General features: G+C 35.6%; 1 long non-coding RNA gene across 2 annotated transcripts in view; it reads right to left on the bottom strand.

Moving 5' to 3' along the window:
• The window catches only part of LOC110261578, a 57,023-nt gene that overhangs the window by 19,317 nt on the left and 15,170 nt on the right, over nt 1–22,536 (bottom strand). The window lies entirely within an intron of this gene.

Here is a 22,536-nt window from a genome sequence, read left to right as displayed (position 1 = left end):
CTCATATTTACAATTAGTCTTTTAGCAGATGGATTTAAATAAGATTTCTATGGATAATATTTTAGAGATGAGAGGTAATTCCCTACCATGCTACAGCCCTGACCCATTTCATGAACAAATTTCAGTGAATTGGAATAAAGGGAAACATGGACTAAACATTCGCTGATGGGCACTTGGTACCCATTATCTTTAACTTCTTTTATTGTCTCTGCCTTATAATATCATTTTCATTATTCCTTGCTTAAGCCTATATGATTTTAATTAACATAAATTCTCATTCAAATAATTCCAGGTTCACTTACTGTCATGTAATTTCAGTCTCTGCTTTTTGGTTGACCTGAAACTTCATGCTTCATATATGCACATAGGGTTAAAATGCAATTCCTCCATTTGAGAACATATAGCACTACTTGGTCTTTCTAAATATAAATATTTTAAAACCATTAAAGAGAAATATATATTCATAATTTTATTCATAACTCTAGTATAAATTTATGAGTATAAATTTTTTGAATATAAACTGAATTTTATTTATAAATTTAAACAGTACAAGTTCATATATATGTGTGCATATTTTTCCTCAATTTTTTAAATGAATACTTAAGAAAATATGTATAACATACTCAATTTCTAGATTTCATGGTGGATTATGCTAGAAAGTGCAATAAGCAATTTTTTCAAATCAGTTTTATTATTTATTTGCTAGAAATGAAAACAACATGAAATTATACTTTAATAGTGGATTGCCAATGCAATTATAAGTTATTTTCCCCAACCATCTCTATTTTTGGTAGATGATTAGTGCCCCGTGGGATCCAGAGACTTCTCTGATAGAGAGCTGTTTGTTTTCTGCATGCTGCAATTATATATTACACATACACCAATGATGAGTAGCCTCATGTGTTGGGATAAATATGTTATTATAAGTTCAAATGCTTAGATACTTTTTCGATGTTTATTTGAGCTGAGCAAAACATAGTGGTTTGAGTTCACAGGGGGCTTACATAAACCTTTTGGGGGAGAATTTCAGCTCACAGGGGTTTGTAAGCAGATGGCATATGCAAGCAATCACACTTCTCCTGGGTGGGAGGAATGGCATTCTCAGGGTAACAAAATAAGGGAGGGAGGTGCCATGACAAGTCTGTTCTCAGAGTCTCCACCTGGGCTTTCCCCACAAGGCAAAGACACTAAGCATAAGCTTGAGGGATAGCATGGAATCAGAACACAAGGACGTGCTCCTCTCAACACCTTCAGTCTGGCCCATGCCCTTTCTCCCTCTGAGAGCACTGGAAGCAACTAGAACCATTCCACTGTTCAGAACTGAGGTAAAATTTTGCAGGAATTTGATGAAATTATGTTCAGAAATGTGAGAACCCAGAACTACCCATTACTTGTCCTCACAGTTTACCACCTGTGGTGCTACAAGCCAAAAAAAAAAAAAAAAAAAATCCAAATGGGAATCAAAGGATCAAAGGATGATTTCATAATAGCTGGACCAGCACCCAATTCTCCAATGAACAGATTTCTGAAAAATCTGGGTGGGGATACTTGTAAAAAGAGCCCTCCACCTTTCAACATCCATCCATTCTCCATCTAAATTTTGGTAGGCTAATTCTGTCTAGTGCTATAAGAACCCAAAGCAGAGACCAGTAAACTAGAGGTAAAATGAGAGAGAGACAGAAGAATAATCTGGTCCCAAAGAAAGCCCTAAACTAGTTTAGTAAGTGCAGAGAGTTGAGATGAATGGGGAGGACAAGGGAAAGAAAGAAAGAAGGAAAAAAAAAAAGACCCAAATAAGTAGGGAAGGGAGTAGAAGGTAAAGATAGTAAAGGGGACATGTTTCTTAACCATACTCCCTGGCAAACATGTCTCAATCAAAATCCTACAATCTGGCAGAAACCACAGCAATGATACCCCGAGGAGGGAAATAAAGAAAGAAATAGAGTTGGCCGAAGAAGATGCTTTTGTGCTCTCTTCCCCACCAAACCATTGTGTTTTAAGGTAACCAGAGATGTATAAAGAGACCTCAGGTCATCCCCTTGAAAAGTACTACAACTATAGTAAATGTTTGGGGTACAGAACCAGGCAGTCATGTTCCAGGACAGATCTACTACTTGCCCACTGAAACCACAAAACACCCCCAAAGCTGACTACTTTCACTTTGGTTAAATTGGAAATAAATCTGTTGGCTAGGAGGGCAGAGAAATGATTGACAAGACTTAACACTCTCCTCCAAGTACTAACCTGGCCAGACCCTGCTTAACTTCTGAGATCAGACGAGATTGGGAGTGTTCAGGGTGGTATGGCCGTAGGGATTAATATGTAAAATATACAAACAACTTATACAACTCAACAGCAAAGAAGCCAACAACCCAACTGAAAAATGGGCAAAAGACCTGAATAGACATTTCTCCAAAAAAGATATACAGATGGCCAAGAAGCACATGAAAAAAAATGCTCAACATCACTGATTATTAGAGAAATGCAAAACTATTATGAGGTATCACCTCACACTTGTCAGAATGGCCATCATTAACAAATCAACAAATAACAAGTGCTGGAGAGGGTGTGGAGAAAAGGGAACCCTCCTACAGTGTTGGTGGGAATGTAAATTGGTACAACCACTATGGGAAACAGAATGGAGGTGCCTCGGAAAACTGAATATAGAACTACCATATGACCCAGAAATCCCACTCTTGGGCATATATTCAGACAAAACTTTCCTTGAAAAAGATACATGCACCCATATGTTCATTGCAGCACTATTTGCAATAGCCAAGACATGGAAACAACCTAAATGTCCACTGACAGATGAATGGATTTAAAAGATGTGGTATATATGGGAGGGATCGGGAGCTTGGGATTATCAGACACAACCTAGAATAGATTTACAAGGAGATCCTGCTGAATAGCATTGAGAACTATGTCTAGATACTCATGTTGCAACAGAAGAAAGGGTGGGGGAAAAACTGTAATTGCAATGTATACATGTAAGGATAACCTGACCCCCTTGCTGTACAGTGGGAAAATAAAAAAATAAAAAAAAAAGATTTTTTAAATAAAATAAATAAATAAATAAATAAAAGATGTGGTATATATATATACAATGGAATACTACTCAGCCATAAAAAGAAAATAATGCCATTTGCAGCAACCTGGATGGAAATAGAGACTCTTATACTGAGTGAAGTAAGTCAGAAAGAGAAAGAAAAATACCATATGATAGCACTTATATCTGGAATCTAATATATAGCACAAATGAAACTTTCCACAGAAAAGAAACTCATGGACTTGGAGAATAGACTTGTGGTTGCCAAGGGGGAGGAGGAGGGGTGGGATGGACTGGGAATGTGGGGTTAATAGATGCAAACTATTGCCTTTGGAATGGATAAGCAATGAGATCCCGCTGTATAGCACTGGGAACTATATCTAGTCACTTGTGATGGAGCATGATAATGTGAGAAAAAGAATGCATATATGTATGTATGACTGGGTCACCTTGCTGTACAGCAGAAAATCGGCTGAACACTGTAAACCAGCTATGATGGAAAAAATAAAAATCATTAAAAAAAAAAAGACTTCACACTCTCACATAGCATGTCTCCTCACAAAAATGTATATTTCAAAGAATTCTTTTCCAACAACATGGATCCACTCATGTTGACACAGAAGCCATATTGCTGCAAAGAAAAAGCAAAAGGCACTATTATGTTCAAGGTATTTTACTCCAAGCTTGCTTCGTATATACTGGAACAATTCTGAAATAGAATATCTGAATAGAAAGATCATCTCTCTATGTCCTACCATTTTCCTAGCTACTGTTATTTCCTAACTGTGAACTTAAACTTGTTCTAGTCTTTTGTATCTAACTCCTTCAAAGCCACAAGTGTAACAATGGCATTGCTGTCATAGCTGAAGTTCCATCATTTCAATGGTATCCAGCTTAACCCATGATAATAAATATTGTTCCACAAGTTATTCTATAAATGGAAAAAACACACCGTGCTAAATCCTGAAAATATGGAAGGGGTCTTCATTAAATCAATGGACTATTTCTTGAAAGCCGTTAAAAGGAAAAGAAGTAATACAAATTTCAGTCACTTATGTCTACTTACAATTTATGCCTAAATCATAAGGCTGCTAAATAGTAAGCATGCATACCTTTAAATGTAAAGTGTATTATTTGACTAGAACACAAAACATCATTCAGATAAACACAGACTCATAGTGAGTTGTTCATAGAAAAGAATCATACTAAGCTTAAAAAGAAGAAACTTTGGTCTATTATTCCAAGAGAATGAAAGAAGAAGGAGAGGTAATTCCAAAGATGCTGCAAAGGAAGAATAAGTAAGATTTGGTGATCTAGAAAATGGGTAAATAGAAAGAAAAAGATCTCAGATGCGTATTGAAGATGTGAAGTTTTAATATTTGTTTTATTAATATTTTATTCCTTAATATTTGTTTTATTCCATTAATATAACAGATGATTTATTCTTCACAGCCTCCAGCAAAAACAAGACATTCGCAAGGAAGAGTTTTTAGGATTCTTTTTTTTTCAGAGTAGGGGCAGATGAGCTGCCTTCTACAAGAGGAGGTAAACCAGAATCTAAGAGCATATTATGGAAGTCTTAGCCCGTGCTTTCAGATGCCAATGGGAAAGCCAGTGCTATTTATAGCAGGAAATTCTTACCACCCCTAAGTCTGCATAGGTAAAGAGAGGGAGCTATTGGAGTTCCAATTGTAGCTCATTAAATTAAGAACCTAAGTCATCTTGATGAGGATATGAGTTCCATCCCTGGCCTCACTTAAGTGGGTCACAGATGCAGCTTGGATCTGGCATTGCTGTGGCTGTGGTGTAGGCCTGCAGCCACAGCCCCAATTCGACCCATAGCTCCAGAACTTCCATATGCTGCATGTGCAGCCATAAAAAAAAAAAAAAAAAAAAAAAAAAAAAAAAAGGCAAAAACAAAACAGAAAAAAAAAAAAAAATGAGAGGGAGCTATTATAGGATTACAGGAACCCTGAAGCTATAAGGAGAGGGCCATCTGATGGGAGCTGCGACCTTTGGTCAAAAGCTAGAGTGGCATGGCAACTCCACAAGGAAGGAGCCATTGGAAGAGAGATCCCAACTTCACTCTCCTCCTTCCCAAGATGTCCTGTCAGTGGTCCTCATAAGCCCAACCTAACAAGAAGGCACAGGGCAAAGTCACATTTTCTTGTGTGTGGTCCATGTAAATTCATATCTGGAGGCAGAGCAGAGCAGAACAGAAAAGGATGGAGAGCAGTGGAAGGAAAGCATAAGATTTCCAGCACAAATAGTCATAAGAGATAAGTAGAATTCAACTTAAAATAATTAAATGAAAAAAAGTGGAAGTGGTTATCTTGTAAGGTTAAAACTGGCTAAGAATTCATAGCCAGGAGCTTTTATGCACCCATAAATGTATCACTGAAATATATAAGATAAAAACATCAACAATGTAAGAATAATCCAATGAATCTGTGGAGTGACACAGATTAAAATTTGACATGACCAGAACTAAATGAATGATTGACAAATGCGCTTAGTAAATATATACAGAGAACTCTGTACCTAACTGAGAAACATATTTTTTCTAAAGATACAAAAAAATTAATCATCCACTAAGAAACAAAATAAGCCTAAGTAATTTCCAAAAGAGTACATTTATAGAACGCATTCTCTTACCACAATTCAATAATAACTAGAATTCACAAAGCACTAATTTTGCATTCTAATTTAATTCACATACTACTATAAGGGAGATGTTATCATGTTCATTTCAGAAATAAAGAAGTTCTAAAACTGAAGAAAAAAACACACTACATTTTAAAATGCCATGGAGATAGTAAATACATTCAAATATCAGCTATATATATTCTTGCAGCAGAATGAAGTGATAAAGATAATGAGAGGAAAAAAGAAGACAGCACTAGAAGAGAATATATAATATATATACAGATTACATATGCATATATATGTATATATGTATGTATATATGTGGATATATATATATTTCAAGAAGAAAAATTAAACAGAAGAACGAATCAAATAAAAAAAGAAATTTCTCTAAAGACTTGATTGTTCAAATTGAAATAGCCCACTTGTACCAGGCAAAAATTAAAGAAGAAACATGACTAAACACATCTTGTAAAATTTTCTATTTCAAAGGTTGCTAAAGCTCTGAAAACCTACCAATAATCATAAAGAGGTCTAACATTTAAGCATATGGGAAAGATCTCAACTGAAAAGAAAACTTATGAGTTCCCTTCTACCCATCCACTGGGTACTTTTCTCTTCTGAGCAAAGCCATGCATGCATTGAGATTGTGGTTTTCTTGGGGTCCCTTTGCAAACACCACTGTCAAGGTATATAGGAAGAATTATTTGGGGTCTATTGCAATCCCCCTTTGTAGTTTTTTTTTTTATTTCCCCAATACATTATTTTTTTTTCGTACTGTACAGTATGGCTAGACTCACCAAGAAGAGGAGAGAAAAAAATACATATAGACGAAATCAGAAATGAAAAAGGAGAAGTCACAACAGATATTACAGAAATACAAAAAACCATGACAGAATACTATGAAAAATTGTAAGCTAACAAATTTGACAACCTAGAAGAAATGGACAACTTTCTAGAGACTTACAGCCTGCCAAAACTGAATCAAGAAGAAATAGATTAACTGAACAGACTGATCACTAGAAATGAAATTGAATATGTCATAAAAATACTCCCTACAAATAAAAGTCCAGCACCAGATGGCTTCACAGGCGAATTCTACCAAATATGCAAAGAGGAACTTATACCCATGCCCCTTTGTATTTTTATCAGGTATATTTCAAAATTTATTGATACCACAATTGATGACTTGGGTGTTCTTTTCCAATTTTATGTTTGGAAACAAATTACAAAACAATGATTCTGTTTATGTTGGAAAAAAAAAACACTGTGTGTGTGTGTGTGTGTGTGTGTGTGTGTGTGTGTGTGTGTGTGTCTGTGTAAAGAAACAGAATGCAACTGAAAGGATTCAAATATACAGTTAAACGTGGTTACCTGAAGGATATTCAAAACTTCGTGGAGATGCAAAGTATTGAGCTGAGGCATATTCCCAGCCTCATCTAGTATAATAGGTACAGATCCCCCATGCTCAGCAATCTGCCAACATAATGATGCTTACGTGAAAATAGTCCAAATGTATAAACCTCTATATTCAAGCCAGGATAACTTTGAGGCTGTTTCACTGCATAGACCAATTAAGTGGAAAATATTATTTAAAAGATCACCACATTCTCCAGTCTAGCTTCTTAGCTGAAGTTCACTGTAGTAGCTTCAGTGATACCTAAATGTCTTTAAAATTTGAAAAATTTGTTGCAACGTTTTTGCCATGTCCATACATTTGTGGTTCAATCAGTAGTAGCAATTGTTGTGATTTCCTGTGGTTCCCTAAGATAGCCCACTGAGCTGAGAGTGTTGTTATTTCTGAGTTCCTACAGGTCACATGGCTACCTAGAAAGTGATACATGTAAACACTCACCTCTTATCCACTTTGAACCCATTAATAAGAAACAGCTTTTGCCTGCTACATAGCCTACTTTTACTATTTCGTTTTTCAGTTTTGCTATCAATACATTTACTGTTTGTGTTTTTGGGTTTTTTTTTTTTTTTTTTTTTTTTTGGTCTGTCTTTTTAGGGCCACACCCATGGCATATGGAGGTTCCCAGGCTAAGGGTCGAATTAGAACTGTAGTTGCAAGCCTACACCACAGCCACAGCAACATGGTATCCGAGCCACATCTGTGAACTATACCACAGCTCACAGCAATGCCAGATCCTTAACCCATTGAGCGAAACCAGGGATCAAACTTACATCCTCATGGATACTAGTCTGGTTCATTTACTGCTGAGCCACGATGGGAACTCCAGCATATACCGGTTTTGATTGTCTCACTGTTCTATAAATTTCTTGAGGATATGGATCAAATTTTTTTTTCATTGCTGTAGCCTTAGTACCTAACATTTAACTATCTATGCCTGTCAAGGAGAAAGAGAGAGTGGATGAAATGACATATGGATGGATGGACAGATGGATGGATGGATGACTATATTCACTTACAATGTTCAGCTTTGTTTCATCAGAAAGAATTTGGTATAAAAGATTTCTGGTGTGGTAGCTAGTAAACAGCCCTTGCTAACCATTTAGGCATTGTCTTGACATGTTATAATAAGAACACAGTTTTAAAACAGACCTTCTCCCCCCAAAAAAGGTTAATCCAAATGATTAACAAGTAACTTGAAGGAGTTTCCTGCCATGGCTCAGCAAAAACGAATCTTACTAGTATCAATGAGGACGCAGCTTCGATCCCGGCCTTGCTCAGCGGGTTAAGAATCTAGCATTGCCATGAGCTGTAGTGTAGGTCAGAGATATGACTCAGATCTGACATTGCTGTGGTTGTGGCAAAGGCCAATGGCTACAACTCCGATTCGACCCCTAGCCTGGGAACCTCCATATGCCACAAGTCTGGCCCTAAAAAGACCACAAAAAAAAAACTTCACTTATGAAAAATACAGTATGTTTCCACCTCCTGGTCAACAATTTTCATTGGTTCTTACAATACCCCTTTCTCACTTCTCCAAAAGATTTAATTTCTCAATCTTTTCTAACAAGGGTCATCAAATAATACTAAGATTTTTCTTTCAGGAGTTCCCGTCGTGGCGCAGTGGTTAACGAATCCGACTAGGAACCATGAGGTTGCGGGTTCGATCCCTGCCCTTGCTCAGTGGGTTAACGATCCGGCGTTGCCGTGAGCTGTGGTGTAGGTTGCAGACGCGGCTCGGATCCCGCATTGCTGTGGCTCTGGCGAAGGCCGGTGGCTACAGCTCTGATTCAACCCCTAGCCTGGGAACCTCCATGTGCCGCAAGATCGGCCCAAGAAATAGCAACAACAACAACAAAAAGACAAAAAAAAAAAAAAAAAAAAAAAAAAAAAGATTTTTCTTTCAAAAAGTATTCTAAAATATATTTTTAAACTCCTCTAATCAACATGTCCATTAAGAGATACAGATGCCATAATCTGATATTATTTGACCAATTCAAGATTGACAATCTCCATAAAGTAAGAGAGAAAATCTTCTCTAAAGCATGTCACTCTCAAGAAGCCTTTGCCAAAAAACAAAAACCATTTTTACTTTATTTCTGTATTTATCAGCCCAGCTGCAGGTTAATCATCCTATGACAGCTGTTGCTCACTGAATTAAACCAAAATGACACTAGAGAACAAAAATGAGCAAGCAAACCATATATATCCCAGAATGGAACAGATTCTTTTCATTGTGTTCTCAATCTTAGAAAAAGAGGTGATAGAAGAACAGTTACATTAAAATTTTCACATTAAAAAATCCACTTCTGGCTACTTTCCTGTTTTGTTTTGGTAGAATGGTTTTAAATGGCCATAAAAAATTCGGCAACAGAATAATATGAAGGAAAATCTGAATCTAAACTCAGATCTGTGAAATTAGGCTCACTGTCTATTGAATATACCCTACACCTGTTACATTTTGCCACTGGAACGGGATAAGCATTGTAACTAAATGGATTACGCTGCATTTTACTAGAAACAAATTACCCAATACTACCATTTATGAGTTAAGATTTCCTGTAAGAAAATAGTACAGGGAAAAAAGAGGGATTATTTCATATCTTTGAAGGGTGTTTTATCACACTGTGCAATTGCATGCAATTTAACACCTAAACTGCTTAAAGTGCAAATGATATCAACGAGTCCACCCTAAGGGCCTGGTAATAGTTCTGCGTTTGTGCAGCTAGAGCTGGTTTTGTCAGCACTTCCATTATAAGCTCAGACTTTCAGGATTTTTTCCCACTCAACCATGAAAATTTGCTGTAGTTTACAACTTGGCGTAGCAGGTTTTAGCTTAACAGCTCCTATTTTTCTTCCAGCTATTTTGTCCCCAAAGAAGTCAGCTGGCCATCTCTATGGCTTAAAAAGAAGCAAAAGAAGAATTTATGCTGTAAAAAGGCAGAAATTATAGGCAACAAATTTCAAATTAATAGTTAATCCATCAAGAATTTTATCAACCCTGCTAAGAGAGATGTGCACCTACAGTCCCATCACCATGAATGGCTCTTAAAATATTTGAGGGACAAAAATCATTCACTTCCAAACTAACTGCTGGCCTTCCTCAGTCTGTTTACATTGGGACTACAGTGGAGATATAAGAAAATATTTAATATGGTCAGAGAAATCTCAGAAGGAAGAATATGGATAAATAGGAGAAGACATTATAATGGCATCTGGTTAGGTGATTCCTGGAATCACACACCTGCTTAGAAGAAGGAGCTGAGAGCCTTAGGCCATTGAAACCAAGGTCTCTAGACACAGATGTTTGGACTTTTCTGACGTCTCTCTCCTCCTCTAGATAAAGACCATTCCCTTAAGAGACTTTCTGGAGAAACTTCCCTATGTCTCACAAGAAATAATTTTTCATCCCTAATGTCTAGTTTTCATGGAGAAAAATATACACTGGGTTCTTTTTTGTTTTATTGACAACCAAAAGCATGTGTTGTGGTTCAAGACCGTGCTGCCAACAGAGAACCATCATTTCTCACACACATATCACTAGCATTATCAGTGTCACCTCCCTTCACACCTCCTCAGGGGCTTCATTCCTTTCATTATTGCCTTACATGCCTACTATACTCCAAAGCCTCTTTTTGGCTGACTTATAAATGTATTAAACACACTCCACCTGAAAAACTTAAAATCTCCACTTGAGGTTTTAATCTTAAAGAAAATGTTAGAGTTGCTCTAAATACAATACACAAACATGCTTATACACTTAATCCACCTAGAATTCTTATTTAAATATTGAAGCAGGAATCTATGTTCATTTTCTTCCAAATGGTCATTAATTTTTCCCAAAACATTCATTGAAAAGGCCTTATTTTCCCTATAAATTTGACATCCACTTACCTATATATGTGGACAGATTTATACAGTACAGTTTTTGAGTTTTACACACACATACATTATACATTTTACAAAATGTATTCTATGTATTTCATAGTTTTTCATGTAAGTGTAATTGGAATCTTTATTTTCTAGCTAGTTTTCACTGGCATAAATAACAAAGCTACTGAGTTCTGCATATTTATTTTGTATCCTTCAACTTTATAAAACTTACTTTTGTAGATCTGTCATATGTTCTAAGTAAATTTTGTGAACTGAAAAAGGAGTATACATTTTATTTTTCTCCTGGTAATTAGTCTATTTTTTGTTTTATTTATATGGTATTAGTTGGAACTTCCAGTAATGTTAAACAATAGTGATATCCTGTCCTGATACAGACTTAAGGAAAGTATTTAGTATTTCAGCATTTAATATAATTCCATATGTTTGATGTTTCTGATATAATATTTAGAGTGTATCTATTATTCCTATTCTGTCTGTATGGAATTTATCAGAAACAAATGAATTTTGTCAAGCATTTTTCAGGATCGTTTTATATAATCACATGTTTTTGCCATCATTTTATTAATAATGATAATAGCTAATGCTCATGTAGTTCTCACTATATGCCAAACATAATAAAATATTTTATAATTATGAGCTCATGGAGGTAGGTCATATCATTATCATTACACCAACTTTAAATTGAAGAAGCTGATAAAGTGGTCACACAGCTCTGAGTGGAAAAATCAGGAATCACACCCAACAGTCTAGATGCAGAGACCATGCTCATAACCACTGTAAATTATTCCTCCCTCATGTTGATCAATTTCCTAGAATTTAGCAACACTTAAATTCATGGAATAAATATTTTATCTTTATGTATTATTAATAAAATAATTTTAATATGGTACAGGCTACAATTATTTAATTTCCATGTTAATTTTGTAGGAACAAATGAGATTGGTCTACAAAGTTTTCTTAATTTTTTTATTTTAGTTGATTTACAATGCTCTGTCAATTTCTGCTGTACAGCAAAGTGACCCAGCCATACATATATAAATAAATACACATTCTTTTTCTCACATTATCCTCCATCATATTCCATCACAAGTGATTAGATACAGTTACCTGTGCTGTACAGCAGGATGTAAAGTTTTGTATAGAGAGTAAATATATTAAATTTTGTTATTAGTAACATCTCACTTTTTCTAAAGTGAACTGGGAAGCTCTCCATCTTTTTCCATTCTCAGAAATAGTTTAGACAACAGAGGATATACTCGTTCCTTAGAGGTTAAATATAATGTACATGCAAAATTATTTTGGACTGTAATCTTATCTAGTTATATATCTTTGACTACAATTTAAATTTCATCAACAGGTGTTCTGTTCTAATTTATCAATGTGCTAATAAATATTTTCATATAATACTGTAATATTTTATATGTATTTTTCATTTATAATGTTATAAATTTCTCTTTCCATTCATGTCAGGAAATTATACATCTTATTTAACAGCTTGCAGTGAAAACCTTTGGTTTTCTTAATCAGTTCTACTTTTCCCTATTTTTCTGTTTAATCTTTTATGTTTTTCTTTATTGAGGTAAGAACATGACATGAGATCAACCCTTTTAATAAATTTTTAAATGAAAAATTGGAGTTCCTGTCATGGCTCAGTGGTTAACGAATCCGACTAGGAACCATGAGGTTGTGGTTTCGATCCCTGGCCTTGCTCAGTGGGTTAAGGATCCAACATTGCTGTGAGCTGTGGTGTAGGTTGCAGACGCAGTTCGGATCCCATGTTGCTATGGCTCTGGTGTAGGCTGGCAGCTGCAGCTCCGACTGGACTCCTGGTCTGGGAATCTCCATATGCCATGGGTATGGCCGCAGAAAAGATAAAAATAAATAAATAAATAAATAAAAATTTTTAAATGAAAAATACATGTTTCTAACCATAGGCACAATGTTGTGTAGAGCTCTAAGTTTCATCTTTGTCTGTATTTATGTGCCTTGCTTTGTGTTGCTTTTTGTATCTTTCCATTTATTCATTGCCTATTTAATAATAAACCATATAATGCAATAGATCTTAACTGTGGCCTGCACAGTGTCATATGTTTAGATACATTCAGATTTATTTTATCAAGTTGTAAATCTTTTGCTTCAATTTTGATTGGCTTTAGAGTCCATGTGTTATTTCTAATAGCTTTTTCTCTCAAATTCCTAATTCTTTTGTTGTTGTTGTTGTTGTTGTTGTTGTTGTTGTTGCTATTTCTTGGGCCGCTCCCGCGGCATATGGAGGTTCCCAGGCTAGGGGTCCAATCGGAGCTGTAGCCACCGGCCTACGCCAGAGCCACAGCAACGCGGGATCCGAGCCGCGTCTGCAACCTACACCACAGCCCACGGCAACGCTGGATCGTTAACCCACTGAGCAAGGGCAGGGACCGAACCCGCAACCTCATGGTTCCTAGTCGGATTCGTCAACCACTGCGCCATGACGGGAACTCCTCAAATTCCTAATTCTTTTGTATCATTTTATCTTTAATGTCTTGTTATATTTAGTCGTGTATAGCAAATATTCTGTAGGATGCATATTTTAAGAATTATAATTTAGGCTTTATTTATAACTTTCTTTCTAATGAAAATTTACTCTCATAAATATTTTGCAAAAACAAAATCGCTGTGTCCTACAGAGGAGATATATTTCTCCCCCACCCCCACTCCGTATGTGGGTGTGTGTACGTATATGAATATTTGGGGGTATAATTAAAATTTTTATTTGTGTTAATCAAATCCTTCATATCACTAGTGTATTTTGTCTAGCTCATCTGTAAAATTCTTCTAAGGTAATATATTAAAATCTTAGTCTATGATTACAGTATTATAAACTACTTCTAAGAAATTATAGCTATTCTACTAATCTATAATAGAAAATGAGAGTTAGTGTTATGATATCCTTTGCTGAGTTTAATTTTATCCTTATGTAAGTAAATAGATAACTAAGGATTTAAAAGCATTTGTTTAAAAAGTATGAAGGTAAGCACTAGAGAAATAGATTGCTTAATAGAACTGCCAAAAAAACAGAAAAAAAGGAAGAATTCAAAAGACATCTTTATTGGTGTTCCCGTCCTGGCTCAGTGGTTAACGAATCTGACTAGGAACCATGGGGTTGCGGGTTCGATCCCTGGCCTCGCTCAGTGGGTTAACGATCCGATGTTGCCTTGAGCTGTGGTGTAGGCCACAGATGCAGCTCAGATCCCACGTTGCTATGGCTGTGGCGTAGGCCAGAGGCTACAGCTCCATATGCCTAGCCTGGGAACCTCCATGTGCCATGGGTGCAGCCCTAGAAAAGACAAAAAAAAAAAAAAAGACATCTTTATCAACTTAGCAAAAGCAAGGAATGGGATAAAAGTAGAAAGTGGTACTACAAGAGTAGCAGAGAAACATCATAAAGTGGTAACGAAATAGAAAATGAAAAAAGATGATAGGAATGAAAAACTCAGTTACCCAGAATAATATGAATTGGTTAAATTACTATATTCAAAAGCAAAGATTGTGGAATTAACTTTAAAAACAAAATGGAGGTTGTTCTGTATACAAGAGCCACACTTGGAACCAAATGGCAAAATGGATGTCAACTTACATGGTTTATCAACCTTTACATTTGCAGGGTTTCTCCCATTCAGTCTGTCACCACTGAAACAATCTACAAGTCTCCCTCCATTCTGACCTTGATTACTAAAATAGTTCCATACCCCCAAATATGCTACCTACAATCAATCCCTCCACAATATAGCTTGAATAATCTTTTTAATATGAACTCTGAATTTCTCCCTATGTCTCCAACTTTATCACCCAACACTGCCCTGTGAATCTCTTCTCCTAGCCACACCCAAACTGCAGTTCTCAAAGTTCTCTCAATGAGCTGTACTATCCAAGTCTCTGAGTTTTATTACCCAATAAAAGCTCCATGAGATTGGAGATGGTGTCTCTGTAGGCTCTCAGTAAATTTTTGTTCAGTGAATGAGTAGTTGGGTAAGCGAATGAATGAAAAATAGAGAACTGGTAAATGGATGAAAAAATTCTATTCCTTATTTATTATTATTATTTTTTAATAGTTATTTCCCCAATGCAATTTTTTTTCTACTGTATAGCATGGTGACCCAGTTACACATACATGTACACATTCTATTTTTGCACATTATCATGCTCCATAAGTGACTAGACATAGTTCCCAGTGCTACACAGCAGGATCTCATTACTAATCCATTCCAAAGGCAATAGTTTGTATCTATTAACCCCAAGCTCCCCAACCACCCCACTCCCTTCCCCTCCCCCTTGGCAACCACAAGTCTCTTCTCCAAGTCCATGGTTTTCTTTTCTGTGGAAAGGTGCATTTGTGCCCTATATTAGATTCCAGATATAAGTGCTATCATATGGTATTTATTCCTTATTTTTTGAGTTCCATCTCCGTCAGCCAGCCCAACTTCTACATTCATTTCTCAAGGCTTCTCTGAGAAGTTTATGACAGTGTATGCTAAAATAACCTATTTTATGTGACAGCGTAAATATAACCACTTTCTTTTACAAAAAAAAAAAAAATCTACATAAACTGGAAGTAATGCTTGATGTATTACCTAAAAATAATGTCCTTTTATCAAGTGACCTGAGATTCATGTTCATTTTTTTCTCCGCCTTTATTCTGTTTCTATTATTCATCCCATGATACAAGTCCTTTCCTTCTTTTTTTACTCAATTCAGGATTTTTTTTTTCTCAGTGACAAGTGTTCCTCCTGTCTTCTAATAAGAATTCAAGAGTTCGGCTTTCCAAGGCTCTGAATAATGAGTTAGAATCCCAGGATATGTGTCATAAAGAGAAAAGAGAGCAGCTTACTTGCCTTCACCTACGCTTTCTCTGAACTGAGTCATATCTAAAAGAGAATGGCACACACAGAGATGCAGGGCAGGGCCAAACTTTTGGTCTCAGTTTCTTCACGTGTAAAATGAGTATCTCTGTTATGATAATACTGATAAAAGCTGATATATAGTCCAACAAACAAAAGCTTAGTACTAGTTCATCCCAAGTCTACTCTACGCTAGATATCTAAAAAATTGATGGTTCTTTCCTTTGTACGACTCTGTTTTCCCCCCAAGTCTTCCTACTAAGTCTCAGGAATGAAGGGGCCAAGTTTTAAAGGAGACTGACTCTCACAATTAGGGTAATAAATGAAGCCTTCTGTCTCACGTTGGGGCCTTTGTGATTATATCAAGACCTAACCCCTCTGTATACACTCTTTCCTGGACAAAATAATTCTGTGTTTCTCAGGCTAAAAGTCTCTTAGCTGGAGTCAAAAACCTGACCAGTTTCCATACATGTAAATTTGTTGTTTTCAGTCGTGAAAGAGTTCAATATAGTGGTATGCCTCAAGTAATTTGTTGTTAATAATAAACCACTAAATTTTTCACATAATAATTTTTTAAACGAATTAGAGCAGACTCAAAGTTCCTGCTATCTATTTCATCACTCTTACCAACTTGTAGTCCAATCATTCCTGGGAGGAGAAAGAAGAAGTTAGACCAAGAACATACAAAAAAATTAAGCATGGACTCTGCATTTAAACTACAGCCACATATTAATACCATCTAGGAAACCAAATAAAACACATACATGGAGTTCCCTGGTGGTTCAGTGGGTTAAGGATCCAGCGTTGTCACTGAAGTAGCTTGGTTCACTGTTGTGGCGTGGGTTTGAACCCTGACTGGGAAACTTCTGCATGCTACAGGTGTAGCCAAACAAAACAAAACAAACAAACAAACAAACAGAAATCCATGCTTGGACCTCCACTTCAGAGATCCAGTTTCAAATGGTTTGCCACTATTCCAGTGGTTGTCAAAGGTTAGCAGGCTTCAAAAATTATCTGGATAGCTTGTTAAATAAATAAATTTCTAGAGCTCACCTCTGGGGTTTCTGCTTCAGTGGTCTCGAGTGGAGTCTGAGAATTTATATTTACAAATATAACTGACACTGCTGGTCTGTGAACCAAATTTTGAGAAACACTACTAACTATGCCACAAAAAGTACCAGATGATCATAACACCTAAGAAATCTATAATAATCGAGCTTCTCAAACTAGTGTCATGAAGACTTTGATTCAGAATGTTTGGCCTGCAATTGGGGAAGTCTTATTTTAACAGTAATCCTCAATGACCTCTTACCAGGTAAGGTCGGGGATGCCTACCAACAAGAGATCTCTGGCTGAAAGTGGAGGACAGTGGGGTCAATGTCTCAGATTTTTGCACAGTGCTGCTTTATGCTCTGAGCCATGTGGCAAGTTAACGTGTGATATCAGTCTGTTCCATATGGCAAGTATCAGGACAGATCTGGTTCCACCAGAAACTGCTCTTCCTGTCCTTTCCCTTCATGGTTTTCTGACCACACTGGCTTCCCTTCTCTATCTTGACCCAGCCTGCCTGGCTCAGCTGATTTTGCTAGCACCAGCCCTATTTTTCTGGTTCCTTTTTCTATCACATCTCTCTAACTGATGTCTCATATCATCACAACCACTTCTTTTCTCACCATAGACTCTCCTTAGATGAAAGGGATCTGCCTTTTATCCACAGCAATTTATGAAATAAATTTTAGAACAGTTTTTCTTATGCTTGAGATATGTACGTCTTAGAATCTTCTAATACATTGGTGGTATTCAATTATTTGTATTTTTATGTTACCTAAATAAATGTATATATTTACATAAATATGAATTTAATTTAAATTCTGTGTAACTGTTATTAGTCATGATAATGTCACCATAGAAGCATAAACACAAACTGTAAAAAATACAAACTGGAAAACCAATAAATTATAAATTTAAAATATAAATGTCATACTAGATGATATATTTATTTCAGAAAATATGTAGTTATGTTTAGTGATAATATAATACAGCATATGTCTATATCTAAACCACTTCTCTATCTTGATACCAATAATACTTATGCTTATCTATATAACCCAGTTTTATAAAATATGTGAATAATATTGTCTTTGAATTCTAGTTCATGATAATCAGACCTTATACTTAACCTAAAATCTTTAAGAAATCTTATAATGCCAGTTTTAATTAGCTGTCCCTTGAGAATTCTCTAAATTTGTCATCTTTGTTTAAGATAGATTTAGTACAACTATATTGTTGGGATCTTTGTCAAATGCCTATGTGATCCAATTAGTGCAACAAGAAGAAACAAACATTCTTCATTACGGCATTTGATTTAGTATTACTGTTAATGACCGATGTGAACAAAGACAGAATCCATACATCGCCCACAAAGTGAATATGGAGTGACCTGCTCCTGCTCTGCTGCTTCTGAGCTTGGACACCTATACTCCGAGGCACATGGTAAACTCATTCCCCCTCAACATGTTCCCATTAGGTCCTATGTAACTGCCATCAGCACAGCAGACATTGATGGAGATGACACCTGTCTTTCACCTGCTGAATAAATATATTTTAGATGCAAAATAAGCATGATCATGTAGCAAGTGGATCTTCAATAATATGATTTATGTTTATATTATTTTTTAGATTTTCAACTAAATGAAAAGGTAGTATTCAAAAATTTTTTTCATGGCAAACAAACAGACCCACAGACTATACCTATCAACTTTTGAACTGCACAGAGGGCAGATGGAAAAAACCACTTTAGAATAATGGTTCTCATTAGGGCAGAAGAAACAGTTACCTGGCCACCTAAGGCAGTAGATCTGAATAACTTGAAACATTTTTAAACTACTCATATTCTACTATGAGATTCTGATACAAGACTTTGCTTCTGATAATCTCCTTCTGTGACAATGCATTGTTGCTGATGGGAGTGGTTCTATATCTTACGTTACAGAGAGAAAGGGAAGTTTAAGAACCTCTGTGTTCAAAAACCAACAAAGATGTCTTTAATATCAAAATCAGATGCTTTTCCTCAGTTGCAATCATATCGCTCAGACTCCTGTGATGTTTACTATCTCCTCCTTGAAACTCTATTCTATGATTCTTCAAAACTTATTGCCAGCACTTCCTCTTACTTGGCTGCGGCTAATCGTTCTTTTCCACTGCCTCTCTTCAGCTGCTTTGCTCTTAAATGTAAAGTTATTTTGTTCCTAGATTTTTCACTAATTAGCATTAACATTCCTACCTCCATAACATACTCAGAAGACTGATTTTTAATCTTTCAAATTATTGGCAAAAAAAATAAAGAGGATTGATATAAAGGAAATGAGTGTATCAAATACAGATTTAAATAATCCCACTTCTCATCCCTGCACTATGATTACTAAAATGAATCGGTCCTTTCAAGAGTAACCAAACATTGGAAAATCAAATTATAATCAGAAATTTCAGCCCATACCTATATCAGCAATCAGCACAATAAAAAGTTCCATTAAGGGCAAATGGCACAAAATCTTTTATTGAATGTACTACCTAACTAATTGAATTTAGAACTTAAAGGAACTTTAAGACCGTATTTAATTTTTTTTTCAAATTCAACCAATGGTTCATCAGAGAAAAATACCTGGGAAAAGAACTTTAAGTTTCAACTATGTTCTTAATGAATAGAATGTGAAATCTGAATCACAGCTTAAAACACAAAGATGATGATATTTGGATAGAGATGAAGACAAGAACAGAAAGAGACAAGGTTTTTTTTTCACAGAAGACTGATCTGATCAAGAGGACTTTATATTGAATATGGATGGAAGGCGGAAAAAATGATTGTAAAAACTTGACTTTTTTTTTTTTTTTAACGGCTGTACCTGTAGCATATGGAAGTTTCCAGCCAAGGGCTCGAATCAGAGCTTCAGCTGCAGCCTACACCACAGCCACAGCCATGGCTCATGGTAATGCGGATCTTTAACCCACTGAGTGAGGCCAGGGATCAAATACGTAACCTCAGAGACAGTGTTAGGGCCTTAATCCACTGAGCCACAATGGAAACTCCTAAAAAACTTGAGATATCAGTTTTAGTGGAGGATTTTAGAAATATATCTTAGCTATATTTATAGAGAGGAATTATAAAAAGTGTTATGTGATTCGTAAGATATAACACTTGGAAAAGGACCCATGATACCTCTGTATACATTTAATTTTTGCATTGCAGGCTTGGCCGTTATACAAACTGACTTCTCTGGACTTCACTTTACTTGTTAATAAATGAATTATTTATGTTACATGAGATTATTAATTACGCTGCATTGATCATTTAACCCCTAAATATCAGTGGCCTAACAAAGCAAACATAAAATCTTGCCCATGTCAATACTGGCCTATAAGTGTTCTCCTCCATTTAGTCACTCAGTAAGCCAGCTGATGGAGGTTTCATTATGATAAGACACTATTTGAATCTCAGGACTGGGCTTCACAGAGTACCATGGAAGATGTTGATGGAGGGGGCACAGAGCTTTTAATTATCTCAGCCACAAAGTGATACACATTATTCCCATCACAGCCAACTGGTCAGAACTATCCCTATGGTCTAAAGTAATTCCAAAGGTGTCAGAAATATGTAGGAGCCCATGGGATATTTTGTGATCATTTCTAAATCTGCCACAATCTCAAATTTCTCAACAGGGGTCTAAAATCTATGGTTCTTGACTGATATAGTCTGGCATTTACTCACTGCCGTCTACTTATCAAGCAATTTATACACATTAAACTTACTACCTACAGTACTAAAACTTACCACCTACAACTGTATGACTTATGGTAAAGTAGGCAATAGTATCCAATTTTTAATATAAAAACAGAAAATTTTTCTAATAAATACAGACTTGAGTTCTAAAGCCAGGGCTATTAACTCGAGTAGACAGTGAAACTGTTTCTCTGCATCTCCCTGTCTTCCCTGAGTATGGAATAATGAAAATGGCTTTTGAAAGCTTGTGCTTTGGCACAAGTAGGAAAACAAATCTGAAATTTGTTTTAATTATGTCAAAATGCCTAAAGGAAATTGTATGTTTATCTGTGATATGACTGCAGGTTATCTAAAATGTCACATTTCTTTACTTTTGATTGAAATTATATAAAATCATATTATAACAAGGATTATCTAATGCTTATTAAACACTCTTAAGGCCCATTACAGGTCTTTGATGAATAAAAAGAAAACATTACAAAACATTGGATCAGTTGGGTAAAAATTATAGTGATTCTTAATGACATGAACTGGGAATTATGGGGACAGGCTAGATGATCGTGAAGAGATTTCTAGCTCTAGGATTCCCAGATCTTATATACATCATTGCTCCCATATTTGCAACTTCTTTGTTCTTGCCAACTGAATATATACCAATCATCACATTAGCTCTCCTGATGTTTTGTTTATATGGCACCAACTCTGCAGTTATTTGGAAACCCCAGGTGACTAGATGAAGTTTTCCCTTTGTATTTGAAGGTTTGATATCAATTAATGCAACAGGAAAGTCATTAATTTAATTAATAATCACTGAAAATTCTCCCCTGCCCTGCCACTTCTGAATTTATCATCAATTAAAGGCATTCTTTTATTTATTCATTTATCTGTATTCATTGAGTACCTACTGTATGCTCCGCTCCATGCTGGGCTGTGATTATAGAAATGAACACGGCTACAACCTTGCTCTTGAAGAGCTCAAGATCTCATGAGCAAAAAATATTTTAACATTTGTTTTAGTTTGTATTTTTCCCTTTAACCAGGCCCCCAAACACTCTCTTACTAGTAATTTACTTTACCCATTTCCTAATAAAACTAAGCTTTTCATTATTTTATTAAGGCATTTGTGCTTGCATTGTCTAAATGGCACCTGTTTTCAAAACACTGAGGAATATTAATTAGCTTGTTTTTCAGCACAAAAGATAAAATCATGTTTTAAAAACATAATTACTTTTTATCAGTTGTAGGAATAGGACTTATTTTACATGTTTGTTTTGCAATAGTACCTAAACAAATGGCTAGAAACAAAATATGGGTGGATTTTTTTTACCTAATATAATATTTTTTTAGGATTTCAGTATTTTAGAGAAATGAGTTACTTGCATCTAACACTTAAAAATATATACTACTTTTCATTTGACAATTGAAAAAGAAGAGCCAATTTCCTAGAGAGAACAGAATTAATACATAATAAAAATTTTTGAGAGTTTCTCTCTCTTTAAATTTATATTGATTATTCTTAGTTTGCTTTTGGGGAGTTGGAAGTGCTTTTCAGTGTTTTCAAATATGGAAAAATTTACTGAGTTAATCCATAAATGCCCTCTTGTGACAGTCTCCAAAAATGCAACTGCCTTTTTTCCTATTTACTTTCTTTTTTCAAAAATAATTTAACATATTCAAAGTGTAAACATTTTGATAAATATATTTTATCTGATCAAATTAACATTTTTAATAAGTTATAGCTACATGATGTTTTGAAATTGAGGCAGAAATCTTGTGACAATACTATTGTGTAAGGTAATTATTGGAAAGACCTAGGAAAGATTCTACCAATTTTACCATGACTTCATTCCTCCTTGATGTGTGTGGTAAGAGAATTCTA

The sequence above is a fragment of the Sus scrofa genome, chromosome 7 (assembly GCF_000003025.6).
Source record: "Sus scrofa isolate TJ Tabasco breed Duroc chromosome 7, Sscrofa11.1, whole genome shotgun sequence".
NCBI classification, from domain to species: Eukaryota; Metazoa; Chordata; class Mammalia; order Artiodactyla; family Suidae; genus Sus; species Sus scrofa.
Note: the sequence above shows the minus strand (reverse complement) of the source record. Positions and strands in the feature narration are given on the sequence as shown.